General features: G+C 44.1%; 1 protein-coding gene across 9 annotated transcripts in view; it reads left to right on the top strand.

Moving 5' to 3' along the window:
- Positions 1–27,201, top strand: part of Tln2 (talin 2) — a 420,559-nt gene that overhangs the window by 163,704 nt on the left and 229,654 nt on the right. For all 9 annotated transcript variants that reach the window (NM_001419941.1, XM_087562128.1, XM_087562134.1 and 6 more), the window contains 1 exon segment: positions 19,120–19,193. The gene's annotated coding sequence lies outside the window, so the exon portion shown is untranslated.

The raw sequence follows: 27,201 nt of genomic DNA, 5'->3' as shown, positions 1-27,201 counted from the left end.
TCAGAATGAACGGTTAGCTCTTAAAATTGTTGTGAGCATTATGTGTGGCCTGTGGGCAGTGCTCAGTAAATGTTTCCTGTGGACTCTGATGACAGTCACTTATCAGTGATCCGCACTGTGGCGGTCTTCCTGGGGGACTCTTGTGGGAAGGCTTGTTTCTCTGGGTAGGTGCTCTGCTCCTGGACACTGGGAACCCTCGATTCTTTTGACTGTGCTTTGGGGTTGTCCTTGGGATGACATTTTGTCTGAATTCTCAGGGCTCCCCTTTAGCCCAATCCACCTGAACTCTTCAGTGCTGGAGGAGGAAACCCCTGGAGGAATCCCACCTTTGCCTTAGGCTGGCTGCTCTGAGAGCTTCAGGCCTGTGAATGGGATTGGGCTGAGGGAAACTCCTCCATGATTGTGATCTAGACTGGATGTGCATAGCTTGGGGGGGAGCCAAGGTGCTGGATATAATCAGTGAACACCAGAGTGACCAAGCCAGTGGCTTCCAGGTCTTACAGGCTAGAAGAATGAAGTTCACATGTAATCAGAAGGTGGGTTTACAAAAAATTGGAGGTAGGACTCTAAGAGATAAGAAGGCAGAGCTCCTATGTGGCAGGAGTGGGTCTCAGAAAGAGGGGTACCATAGAGGGTCCTCTCTTTACGAGGAGTTAATAAGGTTAGTGAGTGGAGTTTTGGGGGTGGGGTGAGCTAGTCAGTCAATGGAGTGTTCGTTGTAGAGTCTGACAATCACTTATCAGCAGGCCACGTTGTGTGGTGACTGCCTTCTTCAGTGACTTTATGGAAAGGACTATTTCTTTGCAATGGGCTACACTCCCCAACCCATGCCTGAATTTTTTGTGAAGGGGAAGGGCTCTGAAAACCAAAGCACAGTGGCATGTGAGAGCTTCTTTTTGAGCATATAGGTAAGCTGGGGTTCATGCCATCAGTTATTACTACAGTAGTACAGCATGTGTTCATGGAAGCAGTCTAACTCAGATGAGAAGCTGATTTTGGTCAGGATGCAGGTGAGTTGCAGGTTATAATGAAGAGTTAATCATTAAGCCAAGCTACTGTGCCTTGGAGCAGTAATTCTGTGTTTTTCCTCGTTGTTTTCTTTAGGCCTAAACACCGCTTCAATTTTTCAGTGATTATTACGTCTCTCTTCCTCCTTTCTACATTCTGGCATTTGTTTTTGCCTTTGCTTTCCTTTTCTGAGGACCCTGGTTCTGATAAATGGTAATGATATTGCCTTGTGCATGCAAGCTTTTCTCTTGAGAAGCTCATGTAGTTTCAGAGAGTCCTGTTCTTGGGCTCTCTTCCATTTGCTGCTGCACATGGGAGAAGGTGCCAGGCTGCTGTGAGGCTGTATCCCAAGTGTATCAAGAGCCAGTTGGTTTCTACTTCACCAAGAACAGAGTAATCTTGGGTAAACATAGCCGTTGGAAGAAAACAAATATTTGTCTTGGCAGTCATTGTCCTCAAGAGTCTGGCCCATCTTGCAGACAAAATAGGAGGTAGACCAGAAGGCCTGGCATCGAATAGTACGTTGCTTACAAACAACTAGAAGTGTATGTGCAAGGGGTGTGAGGAAGGCAGTGTCGCAGGGGCCAGAGCCTAATAGTAATCCCAGGTGGTAACAGAGGGCCATAAGTTCAAGGTCATCCTTAGCTACACAACAGCCTGGTAAAGTGTTTGCTACACAATCATGAAGTCCTTAGTTCAATTCCTAGAACTTATGTTAATGGCACAGCAGATTGTACATGGAATCAAATTGCTAGGGAGGCAGCGGCAGAAGGATCCTGGGGGCTTGCAGGCCAGCAAGCCCAATGTAATTGGTGAGTTTTAGGCCAATGAGGGACCCTGTTTCATAAAAGAAGGTGATTGAGGAAGACACCATATCAGTCTCTGGCCTCCACTGGCATGCATCACATACAGATGCATATAAACATACATACAAAGTGCCCTACATGATCATGTTTGCATACACGTACTCACAATACAAGGAGACAGTATCTCTACCTGTCTCCTGCTTCTCCATCTCTTTTTCTTTTTCTCCACAGCTGTGCAAGCAAGCAAGTTGAGCATTCCTTTTTCTTTTTGAATTGTTTTAACTGGGGTTTCTTGACTTTACTTTGTCACTTTAGACTAAATCCATCTTTGTTGTCTGGGACCATCCTGTGCTTTGGGTGGTGTTTGGAGATGACCTTGACCTCCACCCTTCAGGTTCCTGTAATAATCTTCCTCAGTTTTAGCTTCCAAAGTTCTAAAGTGTCCCCAAATGCCCCTGGGAAGAGGGTACTGCCTTGTTTAGGTGCCCTGACTTAAGCTGGTCTTCCTCAAAGTGGCCAGTATGATTCCAGTGGCTTGGAAGACCTGAAGTTGGTGGATAGCTGGATCTTCACAGTGTCAGGTAGTGTCTCTGTCTTGACCTCCATTGAGAGTGTCTGTCCCAGCAGCAGTGAACATGGCTCTGATGTGGCTCTCACAGAAACAAGAGTGGTTAGTGATGATCAAATCCATGTTGGCCATTGCCTTGCAGGGAAGGCATGAGCTGTGGTGCCCCCTCTAGGCTTCTTACTGTTCAATGATAGATTTAAATGGGGCATGCCAGTCACAAGGAGGCTGCGCAGGAGATGGGCCTCACACTTGGCACCTCCAGTTGTAGATTCCTCAGCCGGCCAGCAAAGCGTGACAGGAGTCTATTGCCCATCATGCCGGGGAATCAGTCAGACCTACTTTTATGTCATTGGAAGCAAAGGTGCCAGCCTTTGATGGCAGGGTATTACAGTGTTTGGGCAGATGTAGTTCCTGGGCCTTCTCAAGCGTGACTGCACATATGTTCCGCCAGCCAGTCTTGCTGCTTTAGAGACATGAAGAAAAGGTTCTGTCCCCATGGAATTGCCAGTCTGCCTTTAAGGCTTATGTAGTGCATTCCTTTTCAAAAACACATCGTGGAGCTTAGAGTTGTTAAAAAAATGTCTCACTGACACAGTTACTTTAAAATGGAGTATTTCTGGGCTGAAGAGATGGTTCAGTGGGTAAACCACTTGCCATGCAAATATGAGGAATGAATTCCAGACCCTGGGTACCCCTGTAAATAAGCTGGTGGGTGTGGTGGTCCCCACTGTAGTCCAAGCAGGATTCCTCAGGGGAAGCTGGCAGTTAAACTTTGAATTTCAGGTACAGTGAGAGATTCTGCTTCAGAAAATAAAATGAAGTACTATTAGAGAGAACAACCAGACATCAACCTCTGGCCTCCACATATATAGGCACACTTGTGCAAGCATGCTAGCACAGGCATGCACCCACATATACACAAATTTACACATACACACAACTGAAAAATATAACCATTTCCCTTTGTCTGTTTTCCTCTTTGCTTGCCTGCTGTCAGCTTTTCCTCAGAAATTTCAAATAGACTCTCTAAAAATCTCCATGTACTCTTTAGTGAGTGTCCAAGCATGACCTTCCTGTTTGATCTAAACCCTACCCTCAGGTGATGATTTTGAAGTCGAGCCTCTGTAACACAGCATTCTCTCTGTGTCTTTCAATGAACAGCTCCAGAAGACTGAGGCTCTTTTCTTCAGTGTAACCACCATTACATGTTGTTTGTCCTTCAGGCCTCTCAGCCTCTCTTACCTCTTCATCTAATTCAAGGCTCTAGGGAAGGAGGGATACCTGAAGTTATCTTTTATTCTCCTTGCTTCTCACATGCTAACAGGTGAAGACACTGTACTGGATGGGTCCTTCTCGATACTAAATTTCCATTTATTCTCTTACGGTGTTCCTTCCGGATTCTCTGGTTTTGCACAAGGCACAATCTTCCCTTAAGAAAAATGGCCAACTATTAGGTACTCTGGCTGGCTGATGGCTCTTCTCCAGTTGCCTGACCTTAGTGTGCTGCTGTCCCCTCTCCACCCCTTCGATGAGGGCTTTTTAATCAGTGGTATAGATGTTTTCCATTAGCCTCAGGCATGTACTTGTAAGTGTTGTATCTCTGGTTCTGTGTATTCCAGCTGTGAACAGACCAGACCAGAGTTCATATTTCCTGCAGATGGTTTTAAAGGCTGTGTCCTTTCCTTGCTCACTGTTGGCCTTGCTGGGGAATTCGCATGGTCTTGACTCACTGGTGCTGCTGACTTCCGTTTCCTGGTCTGTTTCCTCTTACTTCCTCTTACTATATCCCTCCTATCTTGACCTAGGAACTCTTCTCCAACTTTCACTGTCTACCATTTTGCTAACGCCTTACTAAGTCACCAGTCCCTTCTCATAGCCACCCTACCCACAGGTACCCCACGCACATTGGAGATGGAATTTTCTATAACATTGACCCCCTCCCACCCCAAAAAAAGAGACCCCCAAACTGGGCATCGATTCTGTAGAAATGTTTACTCCTTTTCAGAAAGCCGTTCTCATAATGCAAGGCAGAGCTAGGCATGGTCTACACGAGACTATGCCCCCTTGATATATCCACCTTGACTACTCCCTTCAACTAGGCTGTGACGTCATTGCAGCCGCCCTGTGGAAGTTCCTCATACTCCATTCTCTCAGTACCCCGATTTCTCTGATTTTTACTTGGTCTCCTCTGACAGATTTCAGCTTCCCTGTGACTTTTACTTTAAAAGTCCTTGGAGGTGGCAGGCAGTATGGCCTCCTCCTCCTTCAGCTTAGGCTAACAGCCTGGATGCACCATTAGAGCTCAGTGGCAACACCCATGAAGAGCCACCATCTCGTTCCCATATGGCATCCTTTTAGATGCCTCATGCACCCGTGCTAAGGTCCCCGTGGGGCACAGGTAGCATCACTCCTCTTTTCTGCTGGGGACCACAGTCCCAGAAGAGGGCATCTCTTGTTCTGCAGATGTACGAGGCTGGGGCAAGAGCACTGACTGTGACAGTCTCATCTCTCCTTTCTAGAGGAATTGTCTCCTACCATTTGCTTGGCGTCTTGTTCTTCTAGAGTCTGAGCCTGGACCACACTCTCGAACCTGGTTGAGTGTGCTCCTCTATCCCTTTCACAATGATGACACTGCACAATAGAGCGGAGGGATCTGCATCGGCTCACAGCCTGCTGGTTTGTGTTGGAGGGTGACAGGGGCTCAATCAGGCAGACACTTGGCTGATTCCTTGATTCTTTCCAGAAGGCCCATCTGTGACACAAGGTCAAGGAGTTTTGAGACGAAACATAACTAAAGTGACTCCTAATAGAAGCTGTAAAGCTGCCGCTTGCCTCTTTCCTCCCTCTTTGAGATACCATCTGCAACACTGTCTCCACTAAGCTCCACAGGGAGCATAGGCATCTTCTAAGGGCTCTTAGAAAACTCTGTATATGCTTGATGTGTGGGACTGCTTCCTTTCCTAGAAACTTTTAGCTGGGAGCCCTTTAAAAAACAGTTCAGTGGCTTGTGAGATGGCTCAGTGGGTAAAGTGAGGACCCAAGTTTCCATATCTAGCATCCATGTAAAAAGCCAAGTGCAGGGGCTGGGGATTTAGCTCAGTGGTAGAGCGCTTACCTAGGAAGCGCAAGGCCCTGGGTTCGGTCCCCAGCTCCGAAAAAAAAGAACCAAAAAAAAAAAAAAAAAAAAAAAAAAGCCAAGTGCAATAGTACTTGTCAGAATCCCTGTTTTCGGGAGGGAGGTGAGGGTGTCTTATGGACTCACTGGCCATGAAGTTGAGACAACTGGTGAGTTCCAGGTTCAGTGAGAGATCTCATCTCCAAAACCAAGCTGCAGGGTAGTAAAAGACAATCAACTCTGACCTTTGTTCAGTCCATGCATGCGTGTACTCATCCACACTCAATATGCACACACATGCACCACATGAACACGAACACACACACACACACACACAACAAGAAACACAGTTTATGAACTTCTGTACATGTAATTTGTAGTTGGCCTTTGTTTAGTTGGGACATAAGGCATACAATCAAGGCAAACATGAACTTTGACTCATATGTATATTTATATCTGAATTCAGGACCCACCAAGACTATTTTATTTTCTAGCTCATAATTCATGCTGCTTTACCATTGAAGAAAAACATCATTTTGGTTGTAGGTATAAAAATATGTGTTATTGATCTTGGTCCTGTCTAGACCTTGGAATTGGCTCTGTTTCATTCACCTCTTTTTTGATGGGGTTCTTTTCTACAAATGTAGAGTCTTACCACTTTCTCCATTTATTTCCTCCTACAAATGGAAAATGAGGCCTAGGAAATAGGGTGTTCCAGTGGAGTGGTCTACATCTGGGCTTCTGAAGTCATCTAAAGGAAGTTTCTCTTTTCCTTTTTTGGGGAGTGGGAGGGACTTGGAGAAGGTAATACTTTTTTTTTTTTGAAGGTAATACTTTTAATTGATTAAAATATCTTTTAATTATTCTTTGACAATGTTTTACGTGTTTACATTGTACCTTGATCATGTCCACCAAACCCCAGCTTTTTTCCTTTACCCCTAACATGTCCTCTCCCCTTCCCCCAACCCCTTTGTTCTTTCCTTCATGTCCTGTCCTTTCCTTTTTCTTCTTCTTTGGTAACCTACCAGTTCCAGTTAGCTGTCTGCTGGAATGTTGACGGATCTTATTGGTTTGATCTTGCACAGGTAGCCACTAGCAAGTGACAAGTGACCAATCTCCTTCCTAGAGAATGCTCACACCTTCCTTTCTTATGATAGAATGATGTTTGGAATACTTTCCCAATTTACATAATGTGGAATTTCCATATCAGTCAGGTGTGATTTTATTCTTCTGGTTGTGAAGATTAAAAAGCAAGTACAGAATGGGAATTGCTTTTCAAGGGGAATAGTAGTTAGATGTTGACTCAGTCTGTGAAAGGCCTCTCTGGGGATGATGTCATGCTCTATACTCAAGGTAGCTGTGATCATTTTATCGAACACTTTAATCTTTAAATTATAATGAGAAGTGGTCAGAACCATTTGGGCAAGTATACAGAATAGTCGATGAAGGAATTCCAAGTGAATTAATTTTCGCTTTGGAGTCATGCTTAAATAATATTGTTGATGGGAGGCTGACTGGGACATGTTAGCACAGTTGCGAAGCAGAACTGGAATGTAGGGGAGCATTGTCCTGAGAATAGAACGCAGAACAGACCCACTAGATGTTCTTTACAGGTGAACTTAATCTTTCTTATTTAAACCAATACATCTCAATCATATTGCAAAATATAAAAGATAGCAACATAATCATATTTGATCCCCCAGAGTCCTGCTTTCCTGCCCTAGGCACAAGGTCTCTGAGGGGAGGAGCTCTGCAAGCTCAGCATCCAGGCCGTCAAACCTGCTCAGTCTTGCTCGCCTCATCTGTACCTTGCTGTGTATAACAGCAGCAGAGTGAAGGAGATGCCTGCAGTTTTATTCGATATCATTTAGTTTCTAAGTGCAGACAGCTGAATTATGGTCAAAAATCTTAGTCTTCTAAAATATATGTAGATATGTGACATTGATTTAAGAATAGTCTCCACCGAGGGTGTGGAAGAAGCACAAGGTGGTCTGGATGAAGGATGCTTGGCTAGCAGCCAGGAGGTGTAGCAGGTGAGGGAAGAGGGCAGCTGCTCTTACATGTGTGATGGAGTCAGCATGGATTGGAACTGTCCAAAGTCAGAAAGCTTACTACACCCTGCCCACCTAACAGCATGGGGCAGGCTCCCTGCCTTGCCAAGCTGGGAGCTGTACACTCTCGTGAGAGCATATTCTACTATGGATTCCCTAGCCTGAGAAAAGATTAAAATCTATACAGCTTAGAGTACCCTGGTGTTTTAACTGCATACTATACTACAGCCTGACTGGCTGATTGTATTTGTGTACACGTGCATGTGGTGTGTTGTGCCCTAACTAATATGTAGTTTCTGTAGTATCTTAAAAACAAGCAAATTAAGTGAAATCATTCTAATTTGGAGACTATCTAAATTCAGGGTTTCATCAGAATGATTTTTTTATATTTTTTATTTTTATTCCAGTTTCTTGTGATAAGTCTCATGTAGCCCAGGCTGCTCTCAAGTTCCATATGTAGTCACAGATGACATTGAAATTCTGATCCTCCTACCTGGAATTAACTTTGTAGACCAGGCTGGCCTTGAACTCAGAGATTTGCCTGATTTTGCTTCCAAGTGCTGGTTTTAGGCCTGTGCCACCATACCCAACCATATTGTTGGAGCTGTTGGTGCTGGTATTGTAGTCTAGAGCTGGTCTTGTAGCCTCCCTCTTGCTGTGATTAAAACTAGGTCCAGCTAGTTTGGCTATATTCTGCCTAATTTTTTTGACTTTTCTATTGACTGACAAGCTGAGTGACTGTATTTATATGCACATACATGCTTGCCAGGACACACTTATGAGGTCAGAGGACAACGTGTAGTATTAGGTTTTCTTCATCCTGTGTATCCTGGAGATCAAACATGGGTCATTGGGCTTGGTAGTAGGCACCCTTACCAACAGAGCTTTCTTGCTGGATACACACACACACACACACACACACACACGCACGCACGCACGCACGCACGCACGCACGCACGCACGCACGCACGCACGCATACACAGAGCTTTTTAAACAAAATTTTTATTGTGTATAAGGTATATAGGGAAAAAAAAAACCCTGAAATTTTGTTACCCAAGAAAACTACTATGAACAGAGGAACATTTTCAAGTCCTCTAGCAGATAGTCCACCCTGAAAGATTATTGAAGGGACACAGAAAGGGCCCCTCCCTCATCCTGTTCTCACAGAAATGTTTTCTAGTCAGCACATGACCGTGGGGAGGAGAGAGGAGAGGGTCTGTGGATCCAAATGTATTGGCTCAACCAGGAGTGAAAAAGCCAGGAGAGCTGCAGTTGACAGGAGGGAGGTAAACAGGAGACCCATCAACCATGTGCATACAGCTCAGTGAAGGGTGCAGAGTAAGCCTGGCCTTGGCTGCTTGGCACTCCGCTCTGGGCAGGTATTGAGTATACCTGCTTGCTTTATTATTTTGCATCTGAAATGACATAGAAACCATGTCACAATGGAACAAAAAATGACACAGGGAACATCTTAGACCTATGAAAATTAAAGATTAAAAAAAACCAAGAAAGAAGATACTGTGAGGGGCAAAGCAGAGGGTTCTGGGGATGAAAATCAGGGACGGACATGGGGAGACATAGGCTGGAGAATGTATTTTTATGGCCTATTGAAAAAAGGGAATTTCAGTGGGCTATCTCACTGAAGCCATCTGTAGGAGGTGCTGGTGTTTGGATCCACAGTGACTGCACTGGACCACTGGCCCCGTGAAAAGAGAAGAGGGTCAAGCGTTTTGGAAAATAAACCAGTTGTTAACTCATCAAGATCAAACTTCATGCTTTTTTGCAAGATGCATTTCGCAGGTTTCAGTAGCTGCTAGTCAAGGTCAAGTGGAGACAGATCTGTATTTATCAAAAGCAAGTGGCTTCAATTTCTACATTGCTATTTACTAGCGTGTCCCATTTTACCAAATCATCTTTCTCAATGATCCCATATTCTTTTTTGTGTTGCCTGTCATGGGTTGCCATGATCTGACTGGATTCCTGATGGCCCTTGATTTTTAGTACCTTTTGGTACTGAATGTTGTTTTGGGGTAAGATGTATTGGTTCACAGAGCCCAGGTGTTAGGTAACACTATTCTTGTGGACATGAACAAATGTCTACTCATCCTGGGAAATTGATGGCAGACCAAAGTAAGGATACCACCAAAATTTAACTTAGTGAGCCAGTGAGTTCGTTTGGGTTTCTAACAGGAATATAGGTAGAGTTACAAGACCAGGGATGATTCAGAAGTAGCTGTAACACTAAAAGCCTACCTCAACATTGCTTTGGAGAGCTGGAAACCTGGAACTTAACTATACAATGTACAGATCGCTCGACGCATTGGAGTTTCTGTTCCCAGGCAGCACAGTTGATGTTGGCCTTATTTACAGTACTTGTTGTTTACATAACCTTTCAGAGGGAGAGACCTAGTACATCTGATCATTTTCTGGGACTTCCTGAGTTTTCTGAATTGATTACTTTCTGAGTCTTAAGGAGCCTCCTTTGAGGGTCTTTGGCATCTCAGAAGAAATTGCTACATATTACGAGGCAACTTATAGGACTGGAAGACTCAGACATTGTAAGTGATCCTGGTTACCTGTCCTTCAAAAAAGGCTGTTCCTCCTAGCTACCAGCCAGTTGTGTTTCCTTACAGGCTGCAGTGTTTCTATTACGTAGGAGAATCAGATGGTTTTCTTACTTTGGGAGCCAGATTTGTCTTTGTGTCTTTGAGTCAGATCTAGCATTATCAGAGCAACCCTGCATGGGGTTGGTACGGAGGAGCCAGCGATTTTAAAGATATGAAGCCCATGAGCTAAAAGATCAAGATGGCCATGAGGTAGATGGTACCTTCCCAGGGACAGTTGTGGGAGTGTAGAGCTCAGAGTGGGCAGTCTGTCCATTCTATCCTGTGGTTGGAACACATGCTGGTAACCTTAGCCCAAATCGCCAACTGCTGCTGACAGGCTCGGGACCCTTTTGGATCACTTTGCATTCTCAGCCCTTGTTCCCCAGGCCCCTCCCTGTCTTCAGTGCCTTAGGTGATGTTTGTCACATTCCAGAGCTGCATGCCCGATCGAAGCGATGACCCTGTACCAGTGTGCCACGGTTGCATAAAGTTCTGTGTCAGCTCATTCCTGCCGGTCTATATCTTATGGATTTTGACAGATGTGTCATGTGTGCCTCCCTCCAGAGAGCCACACAGTAAGGTCTCACTATTTTTTAAGTCATTCACCTCTGCTAATTCACACTTTCCCTTGCCCCCTGACCTACAACTGCTGACCTTTTCACCATCTCCTCTGTACAGCTTTTTCCAGAACGTTATATGGTTGGAGTCTTAGGCCGTAGAGAGTTTTCAGTTGTGCCTCTTTGATGCTGTTTCTCATAGGCACAGTGGTACATTTCTTCGTAGTGCTGACCAATATTGCACCCTCTCACAGCCTTCCCATGTAAAGGGCTCATGTGGATGGTGACCAACTGCCCATTGTGTACTCGCCTGCAAAGCGGAGTTCTTGGATTAAGGGAGTGGCTGACGGTAAGGCAGATGCTCTGTAGGGTTCAGAGGATAAGTTGCTTATTTTGTAGTCTGTTTCTGCTATGCTTTAGTTGTTGCTTCTCAGAAAGCCTTTCAGAGATGGACAAGAAGCCATAAATATGAAATAGCATGTTTTCCTAATGGACAGATCAACCAGGAGAGAGCTTTTTCCAAAGGGCTAGGTTTGTGGCTGAAGATCGAACATTTGGTCAGTGCTTGGGGAAAAGGTCTGACTTAGGAAACTTGAGAGTCCAAGGGAAAACAACCATCAAAGAGTCCTGCTTTGTTTCCAGAAGCATGAATATGCATAACTCCATCCTGACCCTGTTCCTTCTAACCCATGAGGTCCCGTTTTGGGGCGTTATTACCCATATAACATGTGCTGTACATTTCCCAATCATTTATTGCTCATTTAACTTGTTTTAGGAACGGTGCTCTGAGTTGAGTCTAGGAACACAGGGTAAGCCACAGTGTAGTCCTGAGGCATTACACTTTAGAAACTTAGTGTTAGAAGACCCTGCACAGCGGAGGCCCTTTTGGACCCCAAATTAGGCACAGACTGTACCCAAGCACCTGTTTTCACTGAGATCCTTTATTAAGCAGGGAAGCAAAGTTAAAGTTACTGCTCTCTGACTCAGGCAGAAAAACAGCAGCCAGTGTCCATGAAGCTGTAAGGAAAGATAAGGGGGAGGTCTGCATTGGAATGGGCTTGGGAGTGCTGGTATATTTTGTTGGTGTTTTTTACATAGGTGAACCAAAGGGGGCTTTTAACACTTGGATAACTGGACCTTGGTAGTCAGCCTCAGGAAGAGGAAGTGGCCAAGTAAGACCTTGGCGGTTAGCTTTAGGGATGTACTCTAACAGTTTATAGCAAGGCAGAGGGAATCAGGGAGAAGGGCAAGGCCTGTCAGAGCCACAGTCACCTCCTCCGTCTGTCCAGAGTCCCTGCTCCACATAGGAAAACCTAACATGGTACTGTACATGGGGAAACTTAGATGTGGTGCATAGAGACACCTTTAAGCAGGTAGACCCGGCTTTGAACATCAAAGCAGGAACTGGCCAGTGTTTCCCACCTCTTCCATACTTGGCCTCCTATAAGAAGAAAAGCCTTTCCAAAGTCTCCAAACCATACCATAGAACTTTCCAAAGTCTCCAAACCATACCATAGAACTTTCCAAAGTCTCCAAACCATACCATAGAACCTTGTCTGATTACTTTTGTGTCAACTGGACACAAGACTCGCCTAGGAAGAAAGAAACTTAACTGAGAAAACGCCTCTGTCGCATTAGTCTGTGAGCATTTTAAAACCTGATCCATGCGTGAGCCCAGCATACAATGGATGGAGCCACTGATGGGCAGATGGTCCTCTGTTGTTTAAGAGAGCGAGCAGAGTCAGTCATGGAGAGCAGGCAATGGCAGCATTCTTCTGTGGCCTCTGCTTCAGTTCCTGCCTCCAGGCTCCTCCTTTGAATTCCTTTCTTGACCTCCCTCAGTGTTAGACTACAACTTTCCTCCCCAAATTGCTTTTCGAAATGGTGTTTATCACAGATACAGTGAATTCAGTGATAAAAAATTGTTACAATACCTTCAAATGAAGAACGGTATATGTGACTATTGTATTCAGAACATTAATTTTAGATTAATAGCACATCAGGTACTTCCTAATACCTGTATGCCTTGTTTGCTTGCTTGCCTCCCCAGAAAGGTAATCCGAAAAGCTGCTCAGTTGTGTAGAGTTTCCCCTTGCTGCTGCCTCCATTAAAGCAGTGGTTCTGGGGGTCATGGCCTTCTTGGGTTACACATTAGATATTTACAGTAGCAAACTACATTTATGAAGTAGTAAAGAAATAATTTTATGGTTGGGGGGAGGTCATCACAACATGAGAAATTATATTAAAGGGTCAAAGCGTTAGGAAGCTTGAGAACCACTGCAAGACAGCTTCATGCACAGCTCTGTGTAATTAAAATGTCACACGTGAGTCAATTAGGCTTCAGTTAGAAACAGAAGTCAGTCCAGTAACGGACTGAATATGGCAGTTGGTCTAGAGACAAAGCCATAAGCAAAATACATCCTTTTTTTTTTTTTTCTATTGTAGGAATTTTAAAGGATGGGAGAATGTGCTAGAAATAAGATAGGAAAAGCAGGGCTTGTTGAGAAAAAAAGAGAACAAAATTATTTTAGAGCAAAACACTGCAAAGCTCATAGAAAATGCTAACCTTAGGATGTGCATTTGGGCTGGTCCATAATAGGAATTACTATATGAATTATTATGGAACAGTTTGTGGATTCCAATATTGATATAATCAACTTATGTGTGCATATGTGAAGGGGTGTGCACATGTGCCCGTGAGTGTGTGCACGCCTGTAAAGGGAACCACCTTACTAACTGAGCCACCTCTCCAACCCCTAAGGTCAATATTCATTTGTGGAACATCCGTCTACCTGGCACTGTTTGAAGGTAGTCGTTATTCTCACAAAATTTGCATTCTAATTACACATACTAGGGATTGGCGTTTAAGTATTTTTAAATTTTTAGAGGGGAGAGTGAATTCTAGAACAATAAAAACTTCATAGCCCCACTCAGATTTTTTTTGATCTGGAAAGCACATAAAGAGGGACTACAACAAAGCAGGAGGATTACAGCCTCTCGAGTGGCCTCTGTGTAAACACACGCTTTACCCCGCTTTACATTAGCATCCTCCGCACCATTAACCGATCATTCACGGGATTGCTTTTAGTCATTTAATTATGCAAAGTATGCCTTTAATAATCATTTGCATAAAAGAACTAATTAAAACATTTTCCAAAGTAGTATCTGGGACGTTTGTCCTAACATGTCGAGCACAAAAATAAAGGAATCCGTGTGTAATTGTTGGAATCATTTAGTCCTAATCACAGTTAGCATATTAAAGCACCCAACACGTTCCTGCGGTCGGAAACTCCTTTTAATTTTTGTTAAGTCAGTGTTTCCCACATTCAATGAAGAAACTTTTGTTAATGTGACACCTTTTATTTTCAAGTTTTTATTTTTATTTCATGTGAAAGATGTTTATCTTTTGTGAAAGATGTGTCTCTTCATGTACTGTGTCTACATACAATGACCAGAAGAGGATAGATTGCCCAGAACTATGAGGCACCATGTGGATGCTGGAAAGTGAACTCAGGCCTGAACAGAACTGCAAGAATGGCAAGTGCTTTTCATCAAGAAACCATTTCTCCAGCCCCGAATGGCTTTTTGAGAAAGGGGGTGGGCGTGAGGAATACTATAGATTTCCAAGAGTCTTCCTTTTGGGTCTTTCTTGTTCCTTTGTCTTGTGGGCTACTACAAAGTAGTCTTTTTAGTCTCCTTGGAATGTCCTGAGTGTTGCTGCTGCCTGGTAGTTCCTCATTGAGTTTTTTGACTCAGATCAGCACCCAGCCTCTAGCTGCCAAGTTAGTTAGGGGAAGCCAGGCACAGAGAGATGGCCTTTCCTTGTGTAGTCCAATGTCTTCTAACCTAGCAGAGTGGGGCTGTACTCACCAAGCTGCTCTTTGGTTGAAAATATTCCCTAGATTTCTGCAGAAGAAAAGAACAAACATGGCAAGGGATAGAAGTTAGAAAAGGTAGGGAGAGTTTTAATCTCAAAATATTTCTTTTCTCCCTTTGTTTCTTGCCATTGCTGTGTATGGCTGTCAAAAGAACTCTGTCTTGTTTCTTCTTAGATTTTCTGATTTTGAAAGACTGTTAAGAATGCAGTTGGCTCTTTCTGAGCTACATATAATGGGGTTTTCGCCTCTTTGCTTAGTCTTAAAGTCTGAATACTCTAGTTTGGGGCCACAAAATACTTGCGTTACTAATGCTATTCACAGGCAGGCACACTACAGGATGTGGAGTCTCTGAGGAGAATCCAGGACCATGTGGCAGAACCAAGATCCCTTCTTCTAGGCTCCGAAGAAGCAGGGAGGTCCTGTGCCACATGGCGAGTGAGTAGCTAACTCATGTTCTGGGCCCTTAGTCAGGCTGTCTCTGAATCAGGGTGAGGATTGGAAGGGGGGAAGTCTAGAAAATCAAGTTATATTAGGTCTGGTAATTTCAGAAATTGTCAAAATTTCAGCCTCAAATGGGGAGCTTTATAAAATGGCATGGCCCCGACTGACAGTGCCCTTGCCCATGATAAACGAGAAGTTTTGGTAGTTGCGTTTGTTGACTTCTGACTGCACCAACCAGTGCTTCAGGATCTCTTCTGTACCACAGGCCCCAAGGAGCTGCCACGTGACTCCATCCATGATAATACAGAGAGCTCCTTGGAAGCAAGTGCTCTTCCAATAACTTGAGTCAAATTCAGGAAGGATTTTAGGGCTAGGCATGTGGTTTGGTGATAGAAAGGGCTTGCCTGGCATAAGCAAGGTCCTGGGTTCCATCTGTAGTACCACAAAAGTCACACCAAAGCATTTTAAACAGATAGCTGTGCCTGCAGGAGGCCTGTTCTGTGTCAGCATTCTCTGGGGACCTGTTAAGATCAGACAGTGAGCAATGAGTCTCTGCCACAAGCTGATTCTATCTCTGCTTCAAGGGTCTGCTGCTCAAATAAGCTCCATTGTGGTGGCTAAACTTTGTATGAGTTGTATGTTCACTCTGAGCCTTGCCCCTTCCCCACTGCTTTTATTACAAAGCAGGAAATTTAGGCCCAGAAAGTTTGAAGCCCATTAAGGGCAAATGTTCAACCAAGATCAAATTTCTTCCTCTTAGCCACTATGCTAATGCCTTCCCTAAATGTAATATTGAGTCTCACAAACCTTGGTTTTTTTTTTTTCCTTTTTCTCGTGTGTGTGTGTGTGTGTGTGTGTGTGTGTGTGTGAGAGAGAGAGAGAGAGAGAGAGAGAGAGAGAGAGAGAGAGAGAGAGAGAGAGATTTAGGATGTATAGCATGTTATTGCTTGTATATGAATATATGTTTTTGCATGTATGTGGGGATGCATACATGTATACACACACATGGTTATGTGGAGGCCTTTCCTACTTGGTTTTCATCACTGTGATAAAACACCATGAACAAAGCAACTTGGTGGAGGGGTTTATTTGGCAAACACATCACGATCACAATCCAACACTGAGAGAAGGCAAGACAGGAGCTCCACCAGAGCTCCTGTTGGGAAGAACTCAAATAGAGACAGTGGAGGAGTTCTGCTTGCTGGTTCATTCATTGTGGGGATCACTCGCTTTGTTTTGTATATAATCCTGACCCACCCACCTTGGGGGTAGTACAACTCACAGTGGGCTGGGAGACATTTTCTCAATCGATGTTTCCACTTTCTAGGTGACCCTAGTTTGCATCAGGTTGACAAATTTGAAGCAGCTCAAGGCCTGAAGTTGATAGTCAGGGTCCATCTTCCATCCATCTTCACCTCTTTCCCTCTGCACTCACTGAGGCATGCTCTTTCAGTCAGATCCGGAGTGTGCTATCCAGCTGGCCCTGGTGATCCTCTCTCAGCATCTCAGAGCTGCAATTATGGAAAGGCCACCATATCTACCTGCCCTTAGGAGGGTTTCGGGAGTTCTAAACTCTGATCTTCACACTATATGCTGAGTACTGAAACCGTCGAGCCATCTTCCAAACCCGGTCTCCATCTTGGGCCCCGTGTATACTTGCTTGGCATTGAAGAGGCTACCTGACTTTGGTGGCTTGTGGCTTTTTCTGAACTGGGTGTTGCAGCCATAAATATTTAGTCTAAGTGCCAGGACAACTCATCTCGAAAACAAAATAGAGGCTCTGCTTGTCTGTCTAACCTCCATGGGGTATGTTCCAGGGAGAGAGTGAGCTGGTAGTAGATGAAGGGGGCTAATAGAAATATGCTTTAGAGACATCTATGCAGCTAATAGAAATATGCTTTAAAGGCATCTATGCAGCTACCTAGAATGATGGTTTTCTTTTTTTTTTTTTTTTTTTTTTTTGGTTCTTTTTTTCGGAGCTGGGGACCGAACCCAGGGCCTTGCGCTTCCTAGGTAAGCACTCTACCACTGAGCTAAATCCCCAGCCCCGAATGATGGTTTTCTAACCATGCTCTTAATTATGGTCTTATAGGAATGCTTGTATGATATGTAACTTATAAACCATGAAAAATAAAGCATGGAGAGGAGTACTTTGTTTTCCAGATGTAAAGCAAACACAATGGGCCCATCGTGGGAATAAATTCCTGTATTTTATAATTCCAGTGGAAAAATAGGTCTTTTACTATATAAATATGATGTAATAAAGGTAAACCTGTGTGGTGGCTAAGCTTCCTGAGAAAGACTGTTTTACCAGTAGGCTGGCTCACCTTTATACTTAACGGCTCCTCTGTTTCCGTTTTTATGGAGTCCATCTCCTCACAAATTCCATTGTTAAATTAGAGATTGTGTGAAGGCAGAGAGGTGGTTCAGCAGTTAGGAGCAGTCGTTGCTCTTGCCGAGGGCCCAGGTTTGGTTCCTAGCACCCACTTGATGATTTACAGCTGTTCTAAACTCTAGTTCAGGGACTTGGCGCCCCCTTCTGACTTCAGTGGGCACCAGGCATACACATGTTGGCACACATACACATGCCCGTAAAAGTCGACAGATAGAAACCAAGTGAGAGTCTGCCTACCTCAGGAAGTCATTTTCTGCCTATGGGATACAAGGTTGGAGCTGCTCAGGTAACTTGAGCAGGAGGTCACAGACATCAGGTGAATTATGGGTGTGTCCCCTTCATTCATAGGGTCACAGGACTTAGTACATTTCCTTTGCAATAAACTTACATCATATTTCTTCATCTTAGGGAAGATTTATGATTTGCCTTCTTCTTCCTAGTTTCCCTATTGGTTTACAAATTATGAGCAACTACTTCTTGTCTCATGTGTAAATATTTTTGTGTTTATCTTTTTGCAAAAGTATCAGCAGAATTTTTGTCGTACTTTTGTAATTTATGTATTTCAATTTCTCTCTCTCTCTCTCTGTGTGTGTGTGTGTGTGTGTGTGTGTGTGTGTGTGTGTGTGTGTGTACATGCATATGTGCATACAGCTACCACTGGAAGAGAGTGTCAGATCCCCCTGAATCTGGGGTTATAGGTGGTTGTCACTGCCCAGTGTGGTGCTTGGACCCTAACTCTGACCTTCTGCAAGAGCAGCAAGCATTCCTAACCATTGAGACCCTAATTTAGGTTTTGTTGTTGTTGTTAATGTAGCAAGCCAAATGTCTTACTCTTTTATACTTTCAGATTTTGCTCTCATGCTTAAAAAGACCTTCATTATCCTAATGTTATAAAATATTCAGACACATACTTCTCTGTTAATCATTTGATTCTGTTTTCAGTTCATGCTTTTATAAGTTAAGAAGACATAATAAATAATATAATAATAATATTACTGATATAATAAGACCACATAATTTATTAACTCGTTCTTCATTCCCACCCAGATCTGATGACATGTACCTGTTCTCCGCGAATGCTCTGCTCGTTCTCAGCTTGCTCTGTTTACTCACTGTGACTAGGCTGTTTTGATAAATCTGTAATTGACTGTGTCTTTCTGCCTCTTGTTGGGCCTCCACTGAGTAAAGCGTCAGAAGGTGAGGACTCTGGCCTCAGAACGGACATGACAAAAAAGCTGCAGCAAGAAGGAACTGCTTGATAATTGAATCCCAAGAACTAAGTGGGAGAGAAGCCGACAGTTACACATGCTAATGGGGGTGTGAGGGGAGAAGAGGACACAGGCCAGAAATTGGTTTAGACATGGTGACAGGGTGCAGGAAGAAGGACACATGGATTTGGTTTTTTGTTTAAATTCAAATCCATTAAAGCCTTCCTAACACAGAAGGGGCGGGGGTGTTCCTCCTCTTTGCCAATGGTAATGTAATTTTGGTCTTTGCATAAGTGTCCTGGGACCTCAATTCCCCGTCCGCACAGCAAATTCCCAGCACATGTGGTGTGGTAGAAACTCATGGCTTCCGGAGTTATTTCCTTTTGTTCTTAGTGTAGGGAAAATGACCAAGTGCATAGACTTTTTGCTCACAACCTCATGGCTGTGAGGCTACTTGCTTCTAATAGGTTTTCTTATTGCTCCAGGTGCTGCTGTTGGAAGCTTCTCACTCCTTGGGATCTTTTCAGGGAAACCAAAACTGAATAAACTGAGAATTTAGGTAAGTCTTTAAAAATATAAGGAAGGAAGGAAGGGAAGGAAAGGGAGGGAAAGGAGGGGAGAGAGGGAATAAAAAAATCCTCATTAACTGAGTCCTGGGGACAGAAGCATGTGTTGGTATCGTTCTCCGGAGCACTTCAGTGATGTCTCCTATACCTCCCTGTGGTGCTCACCAAGGTGTGCGTGCTGCGCTGGTATGCGGAGTACCTGGTCCTGCGCCTGCTTGCTGTTGAAGGCAAGGTTAGGTAGGCGAAAGGGATGGACAGTCAGCTGCGCCTTTCCCTGACCGGATCGTCCTAGTGAATCCCCATTCACCCGCATTGGGCCGCTTTGTGCCTATTTGGAGAGGGTGAAGATTGGAAGTGCTCTGTAAAGAACTAACCTGGAAACTCCCAGTAGCCCTTGATGTGGGAGTGAGTGGTTCCTGGGGTGTTTCTTCAGGGTCGGAGAAGGTGGCTGTTGAACGGGATGAGTAAACATGAATTCCAGGTAATAGGTTTTCCCTTGGCCCCCTGTCGGACAGCAAAGTCTCAAGTGGAGAGCATGAAAACTCTGGACTGAGGAACAGGGATGCACCTATAGATCCTGGGTTTGCTAAGGTTTAGTCTGACAGGGCAAATCTTGCCAGACAGTGTGAAATGAACCTGTCAGTGCCTCAGCCCTCAAGTAGTGTAATAGGCACCCACATGCTTCAGTTCTAGTTCTAACTGGCTGAAGACCTCGGGGCAGATCACGTCTACCTCTGTCAGACTCTGTCCTCATCTGTGAAATGTGTAGGATAGTCTAGGCTAATTGTTCATAGGCTCTGAGATTTTGGGGGACAGCAAACCCTTGTTCGGAGCTATTTACAGTATCTTTTCTGTGAAGATGAACAAGTCGATGGCTGTTGGACCTCAGGGGAATGCAGTTCACTTGTAGTTCTACTTCCTTTCTGGAATTTTTCATGGTAAAGGATTTTTTACAAAATAATACTATTCCCTGCTAGAATCATCTTACAAAAGAATGTGTGTTTTGATACCAGAAGATTAGGGGCAGGGTATGGTGGTGCACACACCTTTGATCCCAGGACTTGAGGCAGGCAGATCTCTCTGAGTTCAAAGTCAGCCTGGTCTGCAAAGGGAGTTCCAGGCAGACCGGAGCTATGCAGTGAGTCCCTACCTGTCTTTAGAGAGTACATAATTTAGTTTTCTAAAACTGACTGGCCTTTCCCAGCCTTTCCTCCTTTCTCTGAGAACCAGTGACCGTCAAGGAAGACTCAGGAGCAAGGGCCTGAGGGCTGACATTGGTAGGCCCTAGAGTAGATGCCCTAGAATGGTATCCTTTTTCCCAAACTGGAAACAAGGTGTAACCTATGTAGACTTGTCTGCATTCAGAAAATGCCCTTTCAGCTGACACTGTTAAACTAAGAGGGGTCAGAGGTCAATCCAGCATTAGGGGACTATTCTGTTGGGAGCCTAGGTAGAAATTCCTCATTTTAATAAACATAGAATTTCCTGTCATTAGCGGGGAGTGATCTACCATTAGCTTGACCCTGATCTACCAGTCTGATGAAAGGGCACAGTAGTTCCCTTCCCCGTGTGGCAGGCAGCTCTGGCCAGCTGTTGGATACATATGACTGTCAATTTCAGAATTGGGGAGGGCAGGTGCCAAGATCCTCAGGGAAGTGAGATTGACCCTCGGGCCCTAAAAAGTCAAGTGTGAAGAATTCAAGGCTGACTGTAGAGCAAGGGTCCAGCTGAGAGTTATGAAGCAGTGAGTTCTGAGTCAGATGTAAAAGGATCTCCTTGCTGTGATCTCCTGTGCTGTGCGCTGTGGATCGTGCATAGTACATTTCCATTGACTTCTCCTTGGGCTGTGGGGGGTGGTGGTGGTGGTGGTGGTGGTGGTGGTGGTGGTGGTGGTGGTGGTGGTGGTGGTGGTGGTGGTGGTGTGTGTGTGTGTGTGTGTGTGTGTGTGTGTGTGTTGCACATGGAGAAGATAATGGCTGGGATTACTACTAGACAATGAAGTCCTGTGAGGGACAGACAGAATGCTCCCTGCTCCAGGAGGTTGCCCCCATCCTGTACTCCAGAGAGTCCTGTGGTGCTGTGTTGTCATGGTGGGTGTGGCAGATCAGTTTTGCATTTTTTCCTCGTGCAGTGATTTCTGGCTTATGTTTCTGCTACCAATTGCTTTGCAGAGAAACTCAGGGTGAAATTTGACAGTTTCACCTGGCTGTTTTCTGCCCTGTCACCTCAGCTCTTGGCTTGCTGCCTGTTCGTTATGCTTCAACTCTAAGGCTCAAGAATATTTACTTCCCTTTTCAGGGTTAAAAAAGGCTATATCAAGCAAGAGTATAGGGGTTGCCTTAAATATGTAGGAATCTGAGAGATTACCTGAACTTTTTGACATGTCTGAAAGTGTATATGCTAGGTAGGGCTTTTATTTTGACATGAACCAGAGAAAGGAAAATTGCTTTAAGGGAACCTCTGGACTCCATATTGGAATAAAATTTAATGAATGAACAATGAAACCAATCAATCACGTCCAGGAGCTTTTCAAAGAAGCAGGATGTTCTGGGTGGGATCTTATAGGGATGAATGGTTAAGGATTGGAGACAGCCACGCTTCTCAGAAATCAGTGTGGATTTCAAAGGGTCCTGTGTAAGCATGCAAGTGTATGTGCACGTATGAGAGGATCGAGATGCTGATGGATGTGGTGGGGAATGATAAATGGCTAGCTTAGTTTTCTATTTAACGGCTCATGATGTATTCTGTATTGGAGTGGCAATGCAATCTGTTAAATTTATCTCTGCTCACTATAGCTTCTAAGAAAAATATTTTAAAGGCTACCTTAAACCTACAAAACACCACCACCACATTGGTTTGGGCTCTCTGGGAAATTGGTAGTTTCCACTGCTGTTTAGGGGAGGATAGCCAATCTGCAAAAGTCAGAGTAGGACCAGTGTGAATACTTGGCGTTGTGTACCAATCACTTAAAGGCCATGATGTCGGCGGATAAGCCATTCCCATGCCACCTTTCTTTATTAGGATGAAATCAATTATGCACTTTTGTCTTCCCAGCATGCTCCATCAGCTGGTTTCTTTGGATTGTGTTTTCCTGGGACTTTGGCCACTCTGCTGTGCCCTACCATGGGCTGCCTGAGTGACTGAGTGTTTCCTAGGTCTGGATTTTAGCACCCGTGTTCAGATCCTTGCTCTGCTGCTGCAATGCATGTGGCAAAAGCAGCCACAGCTTTCAGAGTGCATCATTAAACTCATCGACGGGCTGGTTAGGTGTCTCAGTGGGAAAACACACACACACACACACACACACACACACACACACACACACACACACACATACACTATGGCATAGGCAAGCATACACACAATCTAAATCAATCAATATGAAATAAAAATAGAATACCCCACGGTTGAACAGGGTGTGCCATGTCCTTGAATTTGTGGCTAATTATGTGTGCCCGTTCTCCCCCCCCCCCCCCCCCCCAGTATAAAAATCCTAAGGAAGAACTCAAGATTTGATCATTTTCTAACAATTGATTGCATTTTATAGAACCAGTGACATTTTTCAATAGGTTATTTTTTGCTTGTATTTACATATTTTCCTTTGGAACATGAACCTTTCAAAAATAATTCAGTCTGCAGGGCTGGAAAAATGTCTCATGAGAGCCAGAGTTTCAACCCCCAACACCCACATGAAAAACCAGGTGTGGCAGTGCACAGGGAACCCCTGCACTAGGGAGGCAGAGACAGGTGGGTCCTGGAGCTCAGGGGCCCTGCCAACCTTCACATTCATGTGCAGACCCAGGAGCATGTACACACATGTCCAAACAAGAGATCACTCTTGTGCTCTGAGAGAGCTCTCTTGGGCTCTAAGATTTAGAAGATTCAAGTTGATCATGAGGGTTAGCTTTCCAAATCTATAAAAATAACTAGTATATTTGCAGAACTGAAAAGTGACTTTAAAAAACCACATTTTAACATCACCTATGATAGTAGCAATATCCTAGTAGCACTATTCCATTGATGAACATATTGACAAAAGTTGAGCAAAACTCCATTGCCAGGATGTAAAACGGCGATGTAAATAGGGCGTCTTAAAAATTAAGTTCAACCGTTGTATACAAATGGTTTTAAAAAGCAGGGCTGAAACAGATAGCTCAGCTGTTCACAGCATTTCCAGCTTATCCAGAGGACCCAACATCAGTTTCTAGCAGCCATGGCAGGTGGCTTACAACTGCCTGTCACCATTGTTTCAGGGGAACTGACATTCTTTTCTAACCTCCAAGCCATAGCACATACATGGGACACACACATGGATACACTTATGCACACACACACACACACACACACACACACACACACACACACACTAATTGGATCACAAAACACTCACATAGCTGAAGACATCTTGAGCTAAAAGCAACTAATTAAAGGCACCCACTTCTTGACATAATGTATACTGCTGACCTATATGAGAAAAAACAATAGTTATGGATTAATAGCAGATAAAACAATGAACAGAATAGAAAACCCAGAAACCTATGCATTTGTGGTCAACTGATTTTGACAATTGTGCCAGGACACACAGTAACAAGGGGGCAGTCTCTCCAGTAGTTGATCTTAGGACTAGTGAATATCAATATGCAAAACACAGAAATATGAAATCCAGCCTTTGCTGCCTGTCACATCAAAGGCCAGTCAGAAGTGCGTTAGGGACTGGAGGTGTAGATTAGTGGGTAGGGTGCTTTATAAGCATTTGAGATCTGGATTCAAGCCCTAGCCTTTCAGAACCAGTATTAAGGGACTTAAAGACTGAATCTGTAAAATGACTAGAAGAAAACACAAAGGAAGAGTTCTGAGCAGTGGGGTTTGGGATAGGAATCCCAAAGCAAAGATAAAAATAGCAGTAATAGACAAAGGAGGTTACAGCAGACCAAAGACAGCAGAAGAGCAATAAAAGACCTCAGAGCGCCAGCAAGATGTCGTGGGCAGTAAAAGCATTTGTCCTTGCAAAACTGACAGCCCGTGTTCAGTCCCCAAAACCTACTTAAAAGCTATATGTGGCATAGCACAACTGTAACCTCAGCACCTCTAAAGAGAGTGGGAAGAAGAGAGAGGAGACTTTCTCAGAAGCTCACAGACTAGATGGGCTGGAGCAGGTAGTGGAGTTGGGAAGAGCTCGCCCCAGCAGGTGCAGGAGAGAGAGCTGCCTTCTGCAAGTTGTCATCACATCCTCATATGCAGCCTGTGGCAGGCTCACGTACCTGCACTCACACATAGGTCCTTTGCAAACATACACTCACATGCTAATAATGAATAAATAGAGAAGAGGGGATAAAGTATGCAAAATAGATTAGAACCTACAAATCTTATTCAAAGGAGGCCGAATATATACTGCTCCTTCAAAAACCTCAAGTTCAATTCCTAGCACCCATATCAGCAGGCACACAACTGCCCAGTTCCAGAGAATTTGATTGACCCCTGCAGATACTGGGCTCATGTGTACCCTCATATATATAATTTAAAGTGAGAATAAAATCTGAAAACTGATGCAGAGGCAAAGGACCCAAATATAACATACAAAGAGTCAGGGTTGGGGATTTAGCTCAGTGGTAGAGCGCTTGCCTAGCAAGTGCAAGGCCCTGGGTTTGGTCCCCAGCTCTGGGAAAAAAAAAAAAAGAAAAGAAAAAAAAAACATACAAAGAGTCCACAAGAATATGTGTAAACACTCAAAACATTGAGTTTGAGAGAGGAAGAGATGGCTGGGAGGGAGTTCGCGACAGTTGTGAGCTAGGACTGTAAAGCAGTGAGAGCACCTATTAGTCAAGTGATGGAAGATGCTACTTGTTGTAGCGATACTGAGAAAAGGGGAGCCTTTCGAATGGGAATGTAAGCTAGCAAGACCTTATGGAGGATGGTGGAGAAGTCCCTCAGAACCTCCAGAGTATCCCACAGGACCCATCAGTCCCACAGCTGAGTATGTGTCAGAAGTGAATGGAATAGCATGAGGGGATCTGCATACCCACGTGGATTTTGTTGTTGTTTTTAGTTTCTGTTTTTGTTTTATTATTTGCGTCTCTGTACATGAACACTACAGTGCATGGGTTGAAGTCAGTGGATAGCTTTCAGGAGTCAGTTCTCTCCTTCAACTGTGGGTTCAGGGACTCGAACTCAGGGCATTAGGTTTTTATGGAATGTGCCTTTCCCCACTGAGCCTTCTTGATGAGCAGGCATTATTATTCCTAAGAGACACTGTGTGTGTGTGTGTGTGTGTGTGTGTTATCATTTAACAAGTGAACTAAGAAAATGAGCTACGTGTACACAGTGGCATTCTTCTCCAACCTGAAGTCGGTAATCTTGTCTTTCTACAACTTGAGTAAATCTAGAGAATGTTGCCTTAAATAAAAAGGCATAGAAGGAAAAAAATTACAGAGTCTATGAATGTTGAGTTTAAAAAGTTTAACGATGGCCGGCAGCCGTTGTGGGCTGGGAAGCTGTGATTAGTAGTAAAGGATTCCGAGATCTCTCACAGTACGATAGCCATGTTAATGATGTGCCCTTGGAAACTGATAAAAGAATTTGTGTTCTTACCACACACAAAAACATGGGAGGTAGTACATGTTGGCTATCTCAATGTAACCATTTTGTAATATAAGTCAAATTATTACAGGCAAATTGCTAAAATCAGGAAGCATTTCTGAAAGCTGGTGAAAAGTATTGGTGTTGTGGGCTGCATAGGCCTGTGGTGCCAACAGTCAGGGCCCCACGTGGTCCATCTCAGAAGCAACTGCTTCTTTTTACAAATATTGCTTGTGTGATTTGTGATTCTCATGCATATATAGCATGCTGTATCTCTTTTTACATTTTTAGTGTCTGTCTATCTGTCTGTCTGAAATGCCACATGGGTGGATGCAAGGGCCTATGTGTGCATTGACAGTCAACTTCAGGTGTTTCCCACCTCACCTCACAGGATCTCTCTCAGTTTGGAGCTCAGTGATTCAGCTGACCAGTGGGCTCCAGAGATAGCCTATTGCTACCTCCAGCACTGGGATTAGAACTATGGGCCACTGAATTACACCTGAGTGTAATTATTGTCTTGGAGTCCTAGCAAGTTTTCAGTTTCCGAGATTTACTTCTGAATACGCTCTCCCTTTCATGCTCTTTCTGATTTTGGCTGGCTGGTTCAATTCAGTTGTTCCAGCTCAAACTCCTCTCCAAGCTGATTGATTCAATCTGGCTTCTCTCAGCTTCTCCTGAATTGCACTGTTTGGCCTCAAACTAATTCTAGCTAGCTCCTTCTCCTTCTCTAGCCCATTGCGGCTAGCTTGTTCTCTTCAACCTGTCTCTGTAAAACTCACCTGGGGTGCCTCCTCTCCTCAGCACTGCTGTCTCTTAAGTAGCTTCCCTTTCCTCTCTCTTCCCATGAGAGTTGGGAATATCTTATTCTGTCAGATCGTTCTCTGATTCATCACTTCCTCTGCCCCTCAATTAGACATCACTTTCAAACATGGGTCCTGCCTTCTACAAACTATCTCTACCTTCATTGCTTGGGACTAATGTAGGCTTAGAGTTTTCATAACCCTCTTTTTAATAAGAGTTCATAAATGCTTCAACCACCCTTTGAGCCCACCAACAAAAGGTAGGGGAAAAGACGGTTAATAGGACATAGGGGACGTGGCCCTGTTTAGAAGTAATTCTTTGGGGATGATACTAATCTTTGTTGTCAAAATAGCAGTAGTGTCACCCAAAACATCAAATATAACTTAATAGTGACAGTTTAGTCCAATCGGCGAATACCAAACCTGAATCAGTAGCAGCAGCTCAGAAGAAACCACACGTCCCCTCTGAATCAGCATAAGTCCACAGATGTGGCAAGAAACAGCCGGAATACCATGAGAAGGTTTTGACTGTCTCTCGAGAAGCCATGACGAGCCAAGATTTCCGGAGGCCAGCAAAGCCTTGCAAGGCAAACCAATGCAAGAGTGTTATCAGCTGAGCCATACC

This window comes from Rattus norvegicus, chromosome 8 (assembly GCF_021556685.1).
Source record: "Rattus norvegicus strain SHRSP/BbbUtx chromosome 8, alternate assembly SHRSP_T2T, whole genome shotgun sequence".
Taxonomy (NCBI): Eukaryota; Metazoa; Chordata; class Mammalia; order Rodentia; family Muridae; genus Rattus; species Rattus norvegicus.
The sequence above is the reverse complement of the archived record's forward strand: the minus strand, read 5'-3'. Positions and strand labels throughout refer to the sequence as shown.